The sequence below is a fragment of the Schistocerca cancellata genome, chromosome 1, assembly GCF_023864275.1.
Source record: "Schistocerca cancellata isolate TAMUIC-IGC-003103 chromosome 1, iqSchCanc2.1, whole genome shotgun sequence".
Lineage (NCBI taxonomy): Eukaryota > Metazoa > Arthropoda > Insecta > Orthoptera > Acrididae > Schistocerca > Schistocerca cancellata.
In genome coordinates this window covers 618,792,197-618,811,906 of record NC_064626.1, presented here as the reverse complement: position 1 = coordinate 618,811,906, position 19,710 = coordinate 618,792,197, and positions in this window count along the sequence as shown.

Sequence of the window (19,710 nt, the reverse complement as noted above, 5' to 3'; positions counted from 1 at the left end):
ATATTGTCCTCAAGAACATCGCCCCTATATAGACCCTCTATATACTCCTTCCACCTTTCTGCTTTCCCTTCTTTGCTTATACCTGGGTTTCCATCTGAGCTCTAGACATTCATGCTAGTGGTTCTCTTTTCTCCAAGGGTCTCTTTAATTTTCCTGTAGGCAGTATCTGTCTTACCCTTCGTGAGATAAGCCTGTACATCCTTACATTTGTCCTCTAGCCATCCCTGCTTAGCTATTTTGAACTTCCTGTCGATATCATTTTTGAGACGTTTGTATTCCTTTTTGCCTGCTTCACTTACTGCATTTTTGTATTTTCTCCTTTCATCAATTAAATTCAGTATCGCTTCTGTTACCCAAGGATTTCTACTAGCCCTCATCTTTTTACCTACTTGATCCTCTGCTGCCTTCACTATTTCATTCCTCAAAGCTACCCATTCTTCTTCTACTGTATTTCTTTCCCCCCGTTCCTGACACTTGTTCCTTTATGCTCTCCCTGAAACTCTGTGCAACCTCTGGTTCTTTCAGTTTATCCAGGACCCATCTCCTTAAATTCCCACCTTTTTGTAGTTTCTTCAGTTTTAATCTACAGGTCATAACCAATAGATTGTGGTCAGAGTCCACATCCGCCCCTGGAAATGTCTTACAATTTAAATCTGGTTCCTATATCTCTGTCTTACCATTATATAATCTATCTGAAACCTTTTAGTACCTCCAGGGTTCTTCTATGTGTACAGCCTTCTTTCGTGATCCTTGAACCAAGTGTTAGCTATGATTGAGTTATGCTCTGTGCAAAATTCTACCATGCGGCTTCCTCTTTCATTTTTTAGCCCCAATCCATATTCACATACTATGTTTCCTTCTCTTCCTTTTCCTACTGTCGAATTCCAGTCATCCATGACTATTAAATTTTCATCTCCCTTCAGTACCTGAATAATTTCTTTTATCTCATCATACATTTCATCAATTTCTTCATCATCTGCAGAGCTAGTTGGCATATAAACTTGTACTACTGTAGTAGGTTTGGGTTTCGTGTCTATCTTGGCTACAATAATGCGTTCGCTATGCTGTTTGTAGTAGCTTACGCGCACTCCTATTTTTTTATTCATCATAAAACCTACTCCTGCATTACCCCTATTTGATTTTGTATTTATAACCCTGTATTCAATTGACCAAAAGTCTTGTTCCTCCTGCCACCGAACTTCACTAATTCCCACTATATCTAACTTTAACCTATCCATTTCCCTTTTTAAATTTTCTAACCTACCTGCCCGATTAAGGGATCTGACATTCCACGCTCCGACCCGTAGAACGCCAGTTTTCTTTCTCCTGATAACGACATCCTCTTGAGTAGTCCCCGCCCGGAGATCCGAATGGGGGACTATTTTACCTCCGGAATATTTTACCCAAGAGGACGCCATCATCATTTAATCATACAGTAAAGCTGCATGCCCTCCGGAAAAATTACGGCTATAGTTTCCCCTTGCTTTCAGCCGTTCGCAGTACCAGAACAGCAATGCCGTTTTGGTTAGTGTTACAGGGCCAGATCAGTCAATCATCCAGACTGTTGCCCCTGCAGCTACTGAAAAAGCTGCTGCCCCTCTTCAGGAACCACACGTTTGTCTGGCCTCTCAACAGTGGTTGCACTATGGTACGGCTATCTGTATCGTTGAGGCACGCAAGCCTCACCACCAACGGCAAGGTCCATGGTTCATTTGGGGGGGGGGGGGGGGGTAACAAATGGCCTCCCTTTATATGTAGAGAGAAAGAACGGTGTAGTATATGACTACATGATTGGTAGTAATCATTTTCAGCAAGCACAGCGTATAATTATTTATGGGTTATACATGTCCACTCATACTGATGTTCCCACCGCCTATGACCGCCGTCAACGTGCAATACCGACTCAGAGACAGAAAATAGCAACACTAGCAGCAGAGAGTATCTAAAGGGTGTCGGCGGGACGCGGAAAATTGTGCGGTTGTTGTTGTAAAGCGGAAACGCAGTGATTTATCTTACCTCCAAAATGACATTATCATTGGCTTTCGGGCCAAGGGTGGAATCATTTCCGAGTTTATAAATTGTTCGCGTACTGCCGTGGATGAAGTATACCGTACACGGCAAAATAGGGAAAACCAAAATAGGCGCCGAGTCAACACTGGTGCAGCATGGGCTATAGATGACAGGGATGAACGACGGCTGCGGAGATGCGTACGGGCGAATTGCTGAACTACTGATCACCCACATGAACTAAGGGGCTACCAACAGTGTCTCCTCAACGACTGTTCAGCGAATGTTGCTGCGTATGGGCTTCCGCAGCTGCTGCCTGGTTAGTGCACAGATGCTTATTGCTGTTGATCGGCAGCAAAGGCTGAAATTTACACGCCATTATCACAACTGGACGTCTGAGTGACCACAGGTAGCCTTTTCAGGTGGATCATACTTTATGTCGCATCTGACTGATGTCCGTTGACGTGCACGACCTTGCAAGAATCGTCGGTAGGGTCCAGGCCGGAAGAGCTTTGGGGGCGTTACGTATGGAGGATGGTGTCGTGGCATTCATTGGGTGACGTCATTATTCTCTAGAGTACAGTGGCTCAACACAAGTATGCATCTATCCTTGGGGATGATGTCCACTCCTACTTATAGTTCGTTTTTTCGTCGTCACGATGGCATCTACCAGCAGGACAATGCAACGAGTCACACAGCTCGCAGTGTACGTGCGTGGTTTGAAGAGTATCAGGATGAGTTTACTGTCCCTAACACCAGACTCCCCGAATATACGAGGGTTGTCCAGAAAGTAAGTTCCGATCGGTCGCTAAATGGAAACCACAGTGAAAATCAGAAATATTTTATTTGCAAGAGTTAGCTACACTTTCCAGATACTTCTCTACATAGTCGTCACTTCGACTTACACATTTCCAACACCATCGTCATAGAAGGCAGACCCCCGTGCTTTCCGATAATTCTCTTCGCTGGTCTATAGCACGTAGCCTGCACCCAAGTGTTGTCTTCGTATCCAGCGTTTCATGTGAACAGAGATGATACTCAGGACCACCCAATTACGGCTGTGTTGTGGGTGATCGAACACGTCCCATCGATAAGGCTGCAGGAGTGTATTCAGAGCCCCTGCAGAGTGCGGCTGAGAATTGCCATGAAGAACGAAGTGCATGGCAGTTGTGTTAGGTGGGCTGCCTTCATTAAGGAGAGGCCTCTCAGTGGGCCCTCCTGCTTGGCGATAGACAACGTTGTTCTAGGCACCTTTACTCGCTCACAGTGCACTCACAACTGAAAAGAGTGTCTTGATGCGATCGACGGTCATACTAGAGACATTACCCAACACATCTGTGCAAAGCTTCATCGGGTTTTCACTGTGGTGTCCATTTCGCGACCGATCGGAACTTACTTTCTGAGCAACCCTTGTAAACCCAATCCAGAATCTGTGCGACCACGTCGATTGCGCTGTTAGCGTCATGTATGCTCAACCGAGAAACCTTCACAGCTGGCCACAGCACTGCAGTCGACATGGTTCCACATCCCTGTCGATACCTTCGAGAGCCTCACTAATTCCTCCTGCACGTCCACACTGCAAAAGGCACTTATTCAAGCTTTTGACAGGTAGTCACATTAATGTGACTGCACGGTTTACTAAGAAGCGATATAAAATGAAATGTTTACGTAAAGTTATTATTACGGAAGGAGAATGGAAGAGGTAGATTTGTTGTAAGGGTTCTGGAAAAATGAAACGAATCTTCAAAGGAAATCTCATATAAGACGCTAGAGTATTGTTCCAACTTTCGGAGTCCTTATCGCGTAGACACGAAATATACATCGAATATATTCAGAGAGGCGCTATTAGCATTGTAACAGGTTGGTATATTCCAAAAATACTCAATTAACTGATATGAGAAACCTTGGAAGAAAGAAGACGTACTTCTGTCGAAATACTCTTGTATAAATTTAGAGAACCTATATTCGAAAAAAACTGTGTGAGTGTTCTGGTACAATCACATTTAGATTCCAGTGAAAATAGCACGTCTTTATTAAGAATTCAAACGCGAACGACAGTTCTACTTATACGACACTCATATTGAGAAACACACCGATAGCTTGTAAGTTGCCTCTTGAACAACCACTTTCCATTTTCAATTATATTATTATTTTATTTCGTGAACTAGTTATCAGAAGGCGAATGCAAAGATGATTCTGTACCATTATGGACAACAAACTGTTACTTCTCTGACTTTTTTTCTGTGACTTTTGGCAGGAGCGTGGTCACACTTTTCCGGAAATGTTAAAAGGAGCTCTTAGCCATTACGCGAACACGCGGTGTCGTAGCTTTTTAAACAAACTCACTTTTTGCTGGTGCTTAGCGGCTTGCAGATGGCAGACTGATGATTATTGCGGCCACCGCTGGTTTGGATTTTGATGAGATAGCTCTGCTTGTGGCGGTTAGCCAAAAAGATTGCTCACGTACAAGGTTGTTCTGTTAAATCATGCGTGAGGTAATAGCATTTCCCGGTTATATTTCACACTAATTCGTGTTGCAAGGCTTTCTATGAATTGCGGAAGTGTACATGCATTCCGAATCCGTTTCAAACTGTTTGCATATTTGTGAAGTCAGTAGACACGCTGCTAGTTACAGAATCGAATTTAACTCCCTTAACCCGAGGAGTAATACTGTCAGTTTAATCACCCTTCTCTTCAGTTTAGCATCCCAAATATTCTTTGTTGTATGCATCTCTACTTTTTCTCACACTTGTTGTGGTACGCTAAGGAAGGACGTACTTTTTTCAGTTAAGTATAATAACCGAAGTACTTGTGGAACATAACCTTTTATTTCGTTTCCTTGGTCACTTATTCGTTACTAAACTCTTTTATTATAACTGGTATTCTGTCGCCATTATACGTTAGTACAATGCAATATTTGGCTTTGGCTGAGTGACTTCATCCATTCAGGTATACCGGGTGGTCCATTGATAGTGACCGGGCCAAATATCTCACGAAATTGGCGTCAAACGAAAAAACTACAAAGAGCGAAACTCGTTTAGCTTGAAGGGGGAAACCAGATGTCGCTATGGTTGGCCCTCTTGATGGCGCTGCCATAGGTCAAACGGATATCAACTGCGTTTTTCTAAATAGGTACCCCCATTTTTATTACATATTCATGTAGTACGTAAAGTTATATACATGTTTTAAAAAAATGGCTCTGCGCACTATGGGACTTAACTTCTGAGGTCATCAGTCCCCTAGAACTTAGAACTACTTAAACCTAACTAACCTAAGGACATCACACACATCCTTGCCCGAGGCAGGATTCGAACCTGCGAGCGTAGCGGTCGTGCGGTTCCAGACTGTAGCGCCTAGAACCGCTCGGCCACCCTGGCAGACTATGAATGATTTAGTTCGACCACTTTTTCCGCTTTGTGACAGACGGCACTGTAATACAAACGTATAAGTAAGTGGTATCACGTAACATTCCGCCAGTGCGGACGGTATTTGCTCCGTGATACATTACCCGTGTTAAAATGGACCCTTTACCAATTGCGGAAAAGGTCGATATCGTGTTGATGTATGGTTATTGTGATCAAAATGCCCAGCGGACCGATCGCCGGATAGTTACGTTATTTAAGGAAACAGGAAGTGTTCAGCCACATGTGAAACGTCAACCACGACCTGCAACGAATGATGACGCCCAAGTAGGTGCTTTAGCTGCTGTCGCGGCTAATCCGAACATCAGTAACAGACAAATTGCGCGAGAATCGGGAATCTGAAAAACGTCGGTGTTGGGAATGCTACATCAAATAGATTGCACCCGTACCATACTTCTATGCACCAGGAATTGCATGGCCACGACTCTGATTGTCGTGTACAGTTCTGCCACTGGGCACAAGAGAAATTACGGGACGATGACATAGCTTTTGCACTCGTTCTGTTTAGCATCGAAGTGTCATTCACCAACAGCGGTAATGTAAACCGGCATCATATGCACTATTGGGCAACGGAAAATCCACGATGGCTGCGACAAGTGGAACATCAGCGACCTTGGCGGGTTAATGTATGGTGCGGCATTATGGGAGGAAGGATAATTAGCCCCCATTTTATCGATGGCAATCTAGATAGTGCAATGTATGCTGATTTCGTACGTAATGTTCTACCCATGTTACTACAAGATGTTTCACTGCATGACAGAATGGCGATGTACTTCCAACATGATGGATGTCCGGCACATAGCTCGCGTGCTGTTGACGCTGTATTGAATAGCATATTTCATGACAGGTGGATTGGTCGTCGAAGCACCATACCATGGCCCGCGCGTTCACCGGATCGGACGTCCCCGGATTTCTTTCTGTGGGGAAAGTTGAAGGATATTTGCTATCGTGATCCACCGACAACGCCTGACAACATGCGTCAGCGCATTGTCAATGCATGTGAGAACATTACCGTAGGCTAACTACTCGCTGTTGAGAGGAATGTTGTTACACGTGTTACCTAATGCATTGAGGTTGACGGACATCATTTTGAACATTTATTAAATTAATGTGGTATTTACAGGTAATCACGCTGTAACAGCATGCATTCTCAGAAATGATAAGTTCACAAAGGTACATGTATGAGATCGGAACAACCAAAATAAAATGTTCACACATAACAACGTTCTGTATTTTATTTTAAAAAACCTACCTGTTAGCAACTGTTCGTCTAAAATTGTGAGCCATATGTTTGTGACTATTACAGCGCCATCTATCACAAAGCGAACAAAGTAGTCCAACTAAAACATTCATATTTCTTTATGTACTACAAATCGTTCAAATGGCTCTGAGCACTATGGGACTACTTAAACCTAACTAACCTAAGGACATCACAAACATCCATGCCCTAGGCAGGATTCGAACCTGCGACCGTAACGGTCGCGCGGTTCCAGACTGTAGCCCCTAGAACCGCTCGGCCACTACGTCCGGCTATGTACTAAAAGAATATGTAATAAAAAATAGGGGTTCCTGCTTAAAAAAAACGCAGTTGATATCCGTTTGACCTACGACAGCGCCATCTAGCGGGCCAATCATAGCGCCGTCTGGTTTCCATCTTCAAGCTAGACAAGTTTCGTTCTTTGTAGTTTTTTCGTTTGACGTTTATTTCGTGAGATATTTGGCCTGATCACGATCAATGGACCACCCTGTATATTCAGATGATTCCTACAAGCAAAGTTAGGCGTCTGTTGTAAACATTAGGCAATCCCGTTCGACTTTACGTACTTTACAGTCAATAGGGTAAATTGCCGACGCTGCTCTGAGCTGGAGAGACGCCACACGTGATTCTGCAGCAGTGAGTATGTTCTCTGTTTGTCTTTTATAATCAAAGAAACTAACATAATATCACCACTTTCGAACATATGTTCTTTACTGCTCTAATATTATAGATAATTCTTAATGGTCACTTCTGTTCAATTTACTGATGATATGGCCATTTATTTTCCGTGTTCTCTTAATTTTCATTGGCTCTATTATACTCATTTAGCGTTTATAAATTCATTACTGGGGTCATAACTTTATCTATGCTAGGACATAAGTTCTTCAAATCAGGACATGTTTGGTTTGGCTCACACAAGTAAACGACATTTCAAAAAGAGCAGACCACTTACAAGCTATTAAGTGAATATCTTTATTTTACTATCAGTTTCAGTTTATAAGGTCATCATCTGCCCATCACACAACACCACAGTATATGTACATATAACTCACCGTGATGCAGATAATGACTAACTTTTATTACGTTAAACTTATAATTTCATATGTGCTATAAATTCCTGCTTGCGAAATTCGAACTGAGTGCAAAAAAGAGGTTACAAAGAATGGGCTAACCCGTCCTGCGCATGTAGACGTCGCAGTACATTAAAAATTGATTCAAAATACGTTTGTTATACAGCCCTGAGATGTCGCAAATGACCAGTGGAATAGCCCGTATCCCGCTGAAATGCATGCTTATATGGACCTCGAATAAAACTTATTCACACGTGAAATTGAACCATTTTTACATATTCTGTTTTATGAAAATCATGAATAACTAGAACAGTTCTGCTCGCGTTAAGCTCCACATAACAACCGAAATGTTTAAACGAACAAACTACCCCTATAACCTTGCAACAACACCCTGCGTCATTTCTCCTTCGAAAGAGTTTTTCCACAGCGCTGAGCCAAATAGATCATCTACGCAGTAGAAGAAACGACATTATATATGCCAAATTCGGCTGGCCGAAATGGCTGAGCGGTTCTAGACGCTACAGTCTGGAACCGTGCGACCGCTACGGTCGCAGGTTCGAATCCTGCCTCGGGCATGGATGTGTGTGATGTCTTTAGGTTAGTTAGGTTTAAGTAGTTCTGGGTCCTAGGGGACTGATGACCTCAGAAGTTAAGTCACATAGGGCTCAGAGCCATTTGAACCATTTTGACAAATTCGCTCCCGCTTTATTTTACTCTTTAGTGGTGAACTAAATTCTCAAGATGGATTGCTCCTAAAAACATCTTTCTACTCGCTGCCATGCGGAGTATCTACTATTTTCAAAGCAACTCGTTATCTTAAAATTCTCTACTTTCCTGCAACTTAATCACTGTTAGACGGCACGTCGATAGTCTACCATTTTTCAGGAACACAGCTTATTTTACACGTTAACATGCAAAGAATGTGAACACAAGAGGCCCACGTGTACTCTGCATAACTCTGACTGAAAATGACGTTATAAGCTGGTTTGGCATGACACTCATCTTCCTTGATTTTTTATTTGCACGGCGGACCACTGTAAGTTCACCAAATTTTCAAAGCATTTTTCCATTGCGTGTCTAGTTCTATCGATTTTGTAGTTTTGGTACCTAAATATTGATTTTCAACGAAATCGATATCACAAGTGAACAGAATGTCTCCTTTCCTATGCACTCACTGTTATTCAGATTGTGTATCCTTTATATGCTAACGACCATATTTTGTTCCAATCGTAAAACACGGTCCTAGACTTTATCAGATATGTTCAAGAGTGCTGCTGGTGGTGACAGAAATTTAAATGTGATCTCTAAGATTTTCTCGGCATGATTGATTAAATATTTAAGGACCAAATCATCGCCATTTACACTCCACAAACTAACAACAGAGCATGCTATATTTTGTAGAGCTAACTTTACCCGCCCCTCTATAAGCAAACTTCCTGGTGTATGAAGGACGTGAGTAGTCAGAGATGCACGAAATTAAAATATCGTGGATGATGATGAGTGGAAACGGATGTTACATGGTACTTCGTACTCAGCATAGCTCCAGGAAATCAATCCCAGCCTGTTACGAAAATAAGTAAGGCGGTTTTTATTAAATAAGGCTTACATCTTGTGAGTTGACTTCCACCTCCGCTCCCTAAATACATGCCAAAGCTGTACAATGCAATTGTCCGAAATTGATGTTGGTAGCAGCGCAACTAAAAATATAGACCGAAGGAATTTTGCAACGTAAATTGCATATCACATTCTGGTAACTGCTCCATGCTGTATAATTAGCTAAAATTCTCCGACTTCTTCTCCGAAGGACTGCAGGTTTATAAAAAAAGTCACGCCAATGGTGTATCGGTACCACATCTAAACGTTGCGTCTCTCCCGCTAAAGGCTGAAAAATAAAACTGTTAATACATTGATAGTTGGCACAAATATGTAGACTGGTATGGAAATAAAGTATTTGAAAACATTTTGTTGTGGAATTAACTTCACATATCAAATTTATACGGAGCTCCAGAGCACAATGCTTACAATGATGAGAGCAGGAGACAAAAGCGGACAGTCAGGCATCTCCTAGCTGCCCTCGAAATAACTGAAGTCTACACCTTCGTGAATTTCTACAGATAATGTAAATGTTAACATATGAACTCCTTGGTCTGGAATCGTTACGAAAAATTTTTACATACAAGAAACTAAATTTTAGAAAGGGATATTACGTCTTAAATTAAGAAGAGATGATGTTGTTTTCACAACTAAACAAGCTTAGGTTCTGTAGGTAAGCAGTCTTTAGTGGCTTGCTATTCTCACCCTTTAAAGACCCCTTGTATATGACTTTGTACAAAAATGTCTTTCATGCTCCTACAGTCCTTGTTCATTCCTGATGTTATTACAAATGAGGCATATCGAAAGTAGCTCCTCAACAGTAGGCTTGAATTTCGCTGATGAGTAGGCCGCCATTTGCAAGTCATTATCATCAGCACAAAAAAATGCACAGTACTTTGGCAATAGTCTGGAGTATTCCCAACAGTAGAACTATTCTCAGTAACAAATGATATATTCGTTTTATGTTCGATAATGCTAGTAAAACTCTGAATACATGAACACGCTCAATCTGAAAACATCGCTTCGAGTCTCGGTGCACTGTGAAAGACGGTCTGGAAATACCATGGGGTGTAGTAGAGCCGTTCTTGGTCGTGTTATTTAATTGAAATTGCGTGGAAGGGGGGGGGGGGGGGTCGCAAGCCGTCCTCAGATAGCACCATCATTACGAACATTGCTCCCAAACGACAAGTGTCTAAGATCGAGTCCCTCTCCGACAGAAGGTTTTCACGTGTCAGTAATGTTCATTTTTAAAGGTAATCTACAAATGACAAACGAACAAGTAATGGCATCACTCATCAATAAGAGGCGTTCAAAAAGAAACGAGCCGGAGGCATAATTACAGAAACCAGTACATGTATGTTAGAAGTATTGACCCTTGCTGTTGAGACACTTGTCCCACTGTGACAAAAGGCGGTGAATGGCTGTCTCATAAAATTCCCGGGGCTGCGATGTTAACCAGTTCCCCATGTACTGCTAGACGTCGCCGTCCACACGAGTTCAGGAAAGGTTACGCTGAAGTTCTTCATTTACCAATATAGCCCCCTTCTAATTCACTTTCTGCAGGGCGCTACAACAGTGAATGCCCAGCGTTACTCGCAAACCTTGACCACCATTCGCCAAGCGATCAAATCAAAACGATCAGGCAATTTCACATGTGGGGTCATTCTGCTCCACGGCAATGCAAAGCCCCATATGGCCAACACAGTTGCGTCACTCCTGCAGAAATTCAAATCGTAGGTTCTCGGCCACCCTCCCTGTGATTCCGCCATTTTTGGTTCCCTTAAAAAGGCTCTGAGGGGCAAACGATTTACCTCGGACGACGACGTCCAGCTGTACGTGCGGAACTGGTTAACATCGCAGCCCCGGGAATTTTATGAGACAGCCATTCATCGCCTTATGTCACAATGAGACAAGTGTCTCAACAGCCAGAGTCAATACTTCTAACATACAGGTACTGGTTTCGGTAATTATGCCTCCGGCTCGTTTCTTTTTGAACGCCCCTTGTATTATCCCTTTCATTAACATTGTTATTCATGTAACCAGCATAGTTTTCTTAGCTGTTACAAGCGAACCTATATCTATGTTTGTATCTAACGAAGTGAAATTCTTGGTAGATAAAAGGATATTAATTTAAAAAATATGCCACATCCTTCAGAGAGCTTGTTTGTTGCTTGCCACATTGCATTCCCCATTGCCATATAGGTCCAGCACTGCCGTGGTGCAATGGGGCACCGTTGGGTACACAACACGGTCACCTCTGATTCGCATAGCGAATGCCTTCACACACGGATACGTCCATAGGAATACCGTACCCAGAACTAACATCCGTCCGAATGCGGTCTCACGCCTGTGCCAGGCGCGCTTCTCTCTGCCTGTGCTTGAAGGGAAGCATCAACAATGATTGTCATGCTAACAATTCGTGATGTTGCAGACGTTGTTTGAGAATTAACTTCATACATTAAATTTATACAGAGCTACAGAGCGCAATGCTTTCAAGATGAGAGCAGGAGACGAAGAATTCTTGTAGCAACCCTCAATTCCACATTCGCATCACATCAATACGAGCAGCAGTATTGAAACGATAGAAACCATAGTTAATAGGCTACTATCGTGCATCTACATCTACATCTACATTTATACTCCGCAAGCCACCCAACGGTGTGTGGCGGAGGGCACTTTACGTGCCACTGTCATTACCTCCCTTTCCTGTTCCAGTCGCGTATGGTTCGCGGGAAGAACGACTGCCGGAAAGCCTCCGTGCGCGCTCTAATCTCTTTAATTCTACATTCGTGATCTCCTCGGGAGGTATAAGTAGGGGGAAGCAATATATTCGATACCTCATCCAGAAACGTACCCTCTCGAAACCTGGCGAGCAAGCTACACCGCGTTGCAGAGCGCCTCTCTTGCAGAGTCTGTCACTTGAGTTTGTTAAACATCGCCGTAACGCTATCACGGTTACCAAATAACCCTGCGACGAAACGCGCCGCTCTTCTTTGGATCTTCTCTATCTCCTCCGTCAACCCGATCTGGTACGGATCCCACACTGATGAGCAATACTCAAGTATAGGTCGAACGAGTGTTTTGTAAGCCACCTCCTTTGTTGATTGACTACATTTTCTAAGGACTCTCCCAATGAATCTCAACCTGGTACCCGCCTTACCAACAATTAATTTTATATGATCATTCCACTTCAAATCGTTCCGCACGCATACTCCCAGACATTTTACAGAAGTAACTGCTACCAGTGTTTGTTCCGCTATCATATAATCATACAATAAAGGATCCTTCTTTCTATGTATTCGCAATACATTACATTTGTCTATGTTAAGGGTCAGTTGCCACTCCCTGCACCAAGTGCCTATCCGCTGCAGATCTTCCTGCATTTCGCTACAACTGTGGGTTTGAGATAGGTGCTGGTAACGTTTCTCCTTCTTACATATGGAATAATGCTTCTCACAAACAAACAACATTTAAACGCGATTCTGAACGATAAATCTCCTTCGTAATATTTACCGCCACACAGAATGTAGATGGCGTTTCTCGTACCTACTTTGTGGGTCTGCAGGCATGTGGTATACTTCATGAACATTTGACGTTTGTTGCATGCAATTTTAATAGCCAATACGATGTTACGCACAAACTTATCATTGGGCGGACTGACTATAAAGATAGTTAAGAATCTTATGATTCATAATTTCTTCCTTAAAACTGTTACGTCAAGCAATCCGCATCCACGTCAGACGTACCCCTCATAGCTTTATTAACGGACATAGGTAATCCACGAAATACCTGAGAGACAACAATATTGTGTAGACTAAACGGCCCTCTGTCAAAATTATGATATGCCACAAAATGTAAAGTATACCGTAAAACTGGCCATTTGTGGCACTTGCTGTGTGTCGTGTTCTTCCACTTTTAAAATACAGACCACGACGGCATGTGGTGCTTGTCTAGGGTCAAAATCCGACATTCTTATCTTATACCTTTTCTAATCCGAGCACTTCTGAAATGGTTTTCATTGGAAGCGGCAGTAATTCATGGCAGGGCGAAGCCCCAGGTTTAATATCACTTGTGATTGATAACATCTAGATTTATTTCGTGAAAACATTTAAAATTTTCCTTGATGATGGAATGAAGCAAAAAGCCAGTTAACAACAACCAATAATCATAGAATCGTAGAAGGGCTTAATATTTGCTTTGAAATTCATCCACCCTTCTTTTTTTAAAAAAAAGAAGTTAAACAAGATCAACATCAATAATCACAGAGCGCCAAAAGGCTTGCAATTTACTTTAAAATTTTCCCTTAAAAAAAATTACAACACGATCGAAATCAATAATCACCAAGCGCCAGAAGGTTGGAAATTGCCTTGAAATTTTTAAGTATTACAACAAGGTCAAAATCAATACAGAGCCCCAGAAGACTTAGAAATATTCCCTTCAACCGAAACCGATCAAGGTGTTTTACAATTCCTCCAAACCAATTTGACAGAGTAAATGTCCCGCTTCATAACAACTGGGTCACAGAGGTGGCTACCACGAATACAACAAATGAAAAAACAGTGGCAGCAAGCAGGCCTGTAGGGAGAATGAGATTTTCACTCTGCAGCGGAGTGTGCGCTGATATGAAACTTCCTGGCAGGTTATATATATTTGGTGAACTAAACTTGCAATAAAATTTAATTGGAGAAATTTAGTAACTGTCTGATGGCTTGAAACCTTCCTATTTGCACAAGTTTGAGGCTTGGTCCCGGGAGGGGAAGGCAGGCGAGGGTAAAATTAACGAGGAACGAAAAATGAAGATCCTCGGGACAGAGTGTCACAACAAACATAAGAACTTAAGTGACCGACGACCCGCAACCTCAACTCGGCACGGAACAGCGGTACCAATGAGGTCCTAGTAAGGGGCCGCCGCCCAGAACCGCGCCCACTTGCTCTCTCTTCGTCAGGTCGGCCGGCTGGTGAGGCACACCGAAACAATTTGTTGGCCGGTCGGACCAGAAGCTGGATCAGGATACAATATGGATAACTAGCCCAGCTTCCAAAATTGACAACCTGATGTTGGTGTCATATCAACTTAGAGAGTAACCACGTAAAACACAAGACTAATTCACCACTTGAGCATTCTCTAAATATGTTCGCTTTTCTTTTTAAAAAGAATGTCAAACGCTTAATTAATATTATAACTCTTAAGACCAAGCAATAATCAAAGATAACTGCACTAAAACTTTTATTCGTTCACATAATTGACAAACATTTAAACAAGAGAGTAATATTTAAAAACAAGATTAATCCAAGGTAATTACAGCAAGTTGCTTCCACAAATCTAGCGTTCGAACAGCGCTAAGATTGCTCATTCAAAAATTTCACTACATTCAAATACTGCACCTTACCAATTTAGGGCATTCATCAACAGTTCACCGTGTCCTCTGCGCAGCAGCCGTCCCCTGTGCGGCTAGGAGCACTGGATGGCCAATGTAATTCTAAAATAAAATTAGAAACAAGAGTTTAACAACTCGGCACAATAATTGCTCTGTCTATCCCAGTAGGACTCCTCTTAATCTCTTAGTTGGACCCCTTCGTAGGTCCTTCAAAAAACAATACCACATGCAAGTCAAACAACAGTAAGACCGGTCAACAGGGACGAACGCAAGTAATCAGGGGCACACAAAATCCAGAAGCGCCCAAAAGACCGAATATACGTCGTCCGCTGAGACGACCGACCGACCGACCAACCAAGGTCTTCCACGATGAAATTACAGGCAATGGAAAAGGTTGCAAGGGAATTTCCAACTGACAGCTTGTTACCAAGAGGTCACTTCGACGGACGACAACACAGTGGGCGGCGGCGGAAACGCCCTTTCGATGGGAAACCAGTAGCCATCAGCGTCGCGGAACGTAGCCTTTGATCACTTCCCGCACAAACGGCCAACCGTCGTTCCGACCGCTTCAGTTCGGAGCCCCAACTTCCTCCCAGCACTGTCCAAACGAGACTCTGGCGCCACGAAAATTCAGCCCACCGGCCGCGGCGCGGCGGCAACACCACCAAACGACCAGAGAAGAAACCAACGTCCGGAAGAGAAATCGGTACGAGCCGACACGGCTCAATTTCGTCCTTGGTCTTCCATTCTTACTGTTGCATCTTCGTTTTTGTTCTAATACTCTGTTGTACATTACCAGTCTTTCCTATAGATTGCACCTTCTTTACTGTGAGTTTCGAACATCCTTGCACCATTTCACACTATTGTGGCATCAGTTTTAGGCTGGTCTAGGCGATAAGCCAAGGATTATGACTGTAATTCTTCAGCTGGGAGCTGCAATAGCGCTGGAATAGCACCCTGCAACGCAGCCTTCTGCCGTCAGGGGTGGACTACACCGCTACATGCTGTTGCACAGTGCAGTAATTTCACAGATGACTGCGTTATGACTGGCATAACACACTCAGTTATAGTGAGTAAATAAGGTCCAACAAAAAGTTACGGCCAAACTTTCTGAAAACACTCATCACACGTACAGGAGGGATATATGTTATGGGGACATGGGTCCAGAAAAGCTTTGTTTCGATTTTAAAGCTTAGTTGTTTACTTTGAAACGAAGCTTCGAAAGCGAATAGTACATATGCGCTGAACTGAAGGTTGACACACTGTTGAATCAACCATTCGCAGAAGTGTACTGTGCGGGAAAATCAGCTGCCGATAGTACCTGCATACACTCTACATGGTACGAATGCAGTAGGTCCCAATGCAGCACACTCAAGACAGTCGTATGGTCAACATTACTTGTTGCAGCTATTTGTCTTATGTTGCCTCCAGGGTTTTTGTAAACTGCAGGCACTACTTCCTCCTGTAGTCGGTGTGTACTCGTTCCCGTAGGCCTCCCCCAACCGCGAGTATTACGCGTACGCGTCCCATGCCCCCTGTCGACTATCAATATCTTCAAACGTCCTGCTGTAGGTGCACAGTCGTTCTGGAAATCTCTCCCGATGCGAACTCTCAACGCCACGGCCATTACGGTCAGCTAATTTGTACAGGGAAGCAAAGGTGAAATTGCTGCATGAAAAAAGTGATGAAATCTCAAAAGAAAAGATTGTTGGAAGGACTGAATCAGCATATAGAAAAGTCAAAACGGCATTCGGTGAAAGCAATGGTAGTAACATTAAAAGTGCGGCGGGAAATCCAGTCAAGCGTAGAGAGGAGATCATGCATGTGGAACGAGTTCACTGAAGGCCTCTATGAAGCGGAAGACTTGTCTGATGACATGATAGAAGAAGAAACAGGAGTCGATGCTGAAGAGATAGGGGACGCAGTACTAGAATCATAATTTGAAAGAGTTTTGGAAGACTTAGGATCAAATAAGGCTCAGGTGAGAGATAATATCCATCAGAAGTTCTAACCATTTGGAGATGTACGGGAAACCAAGTGCATGATCAACAATAAACAGTTGGTTCAAATGGTTCAAATGGCTCTGAACACTATGGGACTTAACATCTGTGGTCATCAGTCCCCTAGAACTTAGAACTACTTAAACCTAACTAACCTAAGGACATCACACACATCCGTGCCCGAGGCAGAATTCGAACCTGCGACCGTAGCAGTCCCGCGGTTTCGGACTGAGCGCCTAGAACCGCGAGAAAACAGTTGGTGCTTCGTGCTTTATACTGATAGAGTAATGTGGTTCGACGCAGTGAACAAGCAGTGATGTGAATCACATGTCAACATTGCTTTCGTTCATGTGGAACAAGTAACACTGTCAGTGAGCCTAAGAAATACAGCTATACTTTCTAAACAAACGTAACCAACACAGTATTCTGGACATCTCAATTAAGAAAATATTTCATATAATGCTGCTACGTTCTATTTCCGTGTGTTTCCCATACTCAATATCACTACAAAGAGAAGTAGACAACGATCTGTAACATGGAAGTAAAGCACTTCCGGACCATTGTCCAAATAGCACATTTTATTCCTCTACGTGTGATCAATGTTCCTTGAAAGTTTGGCCTTATCTCTTTGTTACACCCTGCACTTGCTCGCGGTTCAGACGTCTGCAAAACTCCTTTGCCCCCCCCCCCCCCCACATTTGACCGCTGCAGTTTCCGCGCCAGTCAACGCTAAAATGTGCGACTGAGTAGCTACAACCAAATCGAGCTGCGTCCTCAACTGAGCAATGCGGCCGTCCTACCATGTGTCAGCTAGCGCTAACGGTTCCGGGCTTCGTACTAGATCAACCAAGGCGATGCCGCCAGGTTCAACTCTGGGCGCCTGTGCAATTTGCCAGTCACTTCGGGCCTCGTGCAGTGCACGCTAGCGAGAAATAAGCGACCCTGCAACTAACTTGTGACGTAGACTAGTCGGCTTGTGCGCCACACTTTGGAAACCCTCGGCTCCGTGCAGGGCCCGCGGGGAATCAGTACGTAATTGAAAAGGAGCCCACTGTAGGTCTTAAGCCCGCCCTGCTAGGCGCGAGGTCTAACGCGCTGATTCCCGATGGGGAAGGCGTGCCGGTCCCCGGCACGAATCCGCCCGGCGGTTTAGTGTCGAGGTCCGGTGTGCTAATCAGCGTCTGGATAGTTTTTAAGGCGGTTTTCCATCTACCTCGGCGAATGCTGGCTGGTTCCCCTTATTCCGCCTCAGCTACACTGTGTCGGCGATTGCTGCGCAAACACCATTTCCACGTAGGCGTACACCATAATTATTCTATCACGCAAACATTGGGGTTACATTCGTCTGGAATGAGACATACCAGGGAAAGGGGGGGGGGGGCTCCACAGGGACCGAACCGCACAATAACCCTGGGTAGGGTGGGTGGACTGCTGTGGCCTGTTGTGGAGTTGAGAACCACTGAGAGCTATGGTGGGACGAAGCCTCTCCGTCGTTTCTAGGTCCCCGGTTTATACATACATACATAGGTCTTAACTTGCATGCTATCAAGAATTATTAAACTTGTTAAAATAGTTACTTGCTCCCCACCGGAGACGGCTGCTGGTAATGGTAAGAACTGCAGTGTCACGTGCTGTGACGTACGCACCGCGGCCTGTCTTCTTCGTGAGACTCGCTGTTATGCTGCCGCAGCATTCCGCTGTGTCAGCGTGCGTTACTCGCTTCACACTACCTACGTTCGATATTTGGATCACAGTCTTTGACCACTTGAATGTAAACATGGAATAATAAAGAATGTTGCTCTTAAGCGACCATTGTCCGCTCGGCACTCGCCACGGTACTGGAGATCCCACCCGACAGCTTCCCGCACACGTCACTCTGATGGTTCAAATGGCTCTGAGCGCTATGGGACTTAACTTCTGAGTTCATCAGTCCCCTAGAACTTAGAACTACTTAAACCTAACTAACCTAAGGATAACACACACATTCATGCCCGAGGCAGAATTCGAACCTGCCACCGTAGCAGTCGCGCGGTTCCAGACTGCAGCGCCTGGAACCGCTCGGTCACTCCGGCCGGCACGTCATTCTGAAGCACGTCCTGTAACGCTGACTCCGTTTCGTGCATTCTTTAATAATACAACAAGACGCGTTTTTACGTCGAGAAATCCTACGAATTTGTCTTGATTTTTCTTAAGGCTTGCTTCTGTTATCAAGCTCAATGTCAAACTGGTCTTCATCTAACAAAGCCTCAGTTTCTCTTTCCATTCTTCCGTATATTGCTCCCGACAGCAACTGGGATACTATTACGACAATATAGAATCCACGTCCAGAAACTTCACGAAAAAGACGCACATACATTACAGGACAGTAGTCGTGACAGTACCTCGTGGAGACATATACAGCAGTATTGGTGCTCCTAACGAAATTCGGCCTCAGTCGCCAAAAGTGGTGCTATTACGTTCTCCTCTTTTCACATTGGCAAAGCTGTAGCATAAGCCAGATTAATAGACGACAAGAATCACTCTCCAGACTAAACTGCGCTCGATCCTTGTACAGGACATCACTAAAAGCTTGCTGGACTTATTCATAGTGATTCAAATGGTTCAAATGTCTCTGAGCACTATGGGACTTAACTTCTGAGGTCATCAGTCCCCTATAACTTAGAACTGTTCAAACCTGACTAACCTAAGGACATGACACATATCCATGCCCGAGGCAGGATTCGAACCTGCGACCGTAGCGTAGCGCGGTTCCAGACTGAAGAGCCTAGAACCGCTCGATCACCCCGGCCGTCATTCATAGTGAGTTCAACCTTTTCGACAGGGGACTTCCGGTCGCAGACCACAGAGTAACCTCACGAAGCCGACAATGCACACTCCATCAATGAGTCTCTATCAGCCTTTAGTTATCCTAACTGTCCTACCACATGCAGACTTCTTACATTCCACGCTCCAAGTCGCTTTTTTCAGTCTTTTTCTCGTGAC